Source organism: Myotis brandtii, unplaced genomic scaffold, assembly GCF_000412655.1.
Source record: "Myotis brandtii unplaced genomic scaffold, ASM41265v1 scaffold535, whole genome shotgun sequence".
In the NCBI taxonomy this organism is placed as follows: domain Eukaryota; kingdom Metazoa; phylum Chordata; class Mammalia; order Chiroptera; family Vespertilionidae; genus Myotis; species Myotis brandtii.
This window is the reverse complement of record NW_005369964.1, coordinates 505,995-506,966: the sequence shown is the minus strand read 5'-3', so window position 1 is coordinate 506,966 and position 972 is coordinate 505,995. Positions and strand designations below refer to the sequence as shown.

Below are 972 nucleotides of genomic sequence, written 5' to 3'. Positions count from 1 at the left end.
TCCCCCTCCCTTAGGCCCGTGTCGCTACCATTCGGACAAAACGCACATCAAATTGCAGAATTCGGTCCCGGAAGGTTAGGAAATCGCCCCCGGAGAAATGGGTGGGATTTAATAGGCGGCCAAAGGCTTCCTGTCCGTCCCCTCCTGGAGCTGCCCGCGTTGTTGTGGGCGGGGAGACCGAAAGAAGAGTGCAAGCTGCGGCTCCTGGTGAAATGGGAAAATGGGCTCGACCGGGGGAGGAGTATTTCCATTCATAAGGCGCACGGAGGGGACGGGTGTTTCCCAGAGAAAAGCCTCTTAAAGTGCCGGAGTCCCCGACCATTTGGATCTCCCATTGGCGTTCTCCGGGCCTGTAAATCCTGCTCCGGGAGCAGCCCCCGGGCCTCAGCGGGGTGACCTGAGAGAGACACAGGTGCGTCCCACGCTTCGTCTCAACCTCCGGGAGGAAGAAGGGGGAGGCGGATCCGGGGCGGGCTGGAGAGAACCGGGCCGGAGGGCGACGAGGATGCTCCTGAGGACCGCAAGGAAGGAAATGCAGAAGTAACCCTCAGCATGGCTTCCCGGCGTGCTGTGCTCGTGCCCTCTGCACCCCTCTCTGATGGGCTCTCCTGCTGATGATTAGGATGGGAGGTCCCACTGCCAGGGGGCTGTGGGAAGATTTCAGAAGTTGGGGCTAAGAAAGATTTCCATAGATGGCGAAGCTGGAAGGGCCACAGAAAAAGGAAAATACAAGATTGGAGACTGGAGGAACCCACATGTGCTCCCGGAATGGAGAAACACTCGTTAGGAAGCCCCTTTGTTGGGAAACAATTTCCATAGATGGCGAAGCTGGAAGGGCCACAGAAAAGGAAAATACAAGATTGGAGACTGGAGGAGCCCACATGTGCTCCCGGAATGGAGAAATACTCGTTAGGATGCCCCTTTGTTGGGAAACCAAAGCCAATAGAAAAAGAAGAGGATGGAAAAGGGCAT

The 972-nt window shown here is 56.6% G+C and overlaps 1 protein-coding gene across 1 annotated transcript in view; it reads right to left on the bottom strand.

Annotated features, from left to right (window-relative positions):
* UNC79 (unc-79 homolog (C. elegans)) overlaps positions 1-725 on the bottom strand; it is a 238,074-nt gene extending 237,349 nt beyond the window's left edge. The window contains exon 1 of the mRNA XM_014549096.1: positions 47-725. The gene's annotated coding sequence lies outside the window, so the exon portion shown is untranslated. The remainder of the gene's footprint in view (positions 1-46) is intronic.
* Between the last annotated feature and the right edge of the window lie 247 nt (positions 726-972).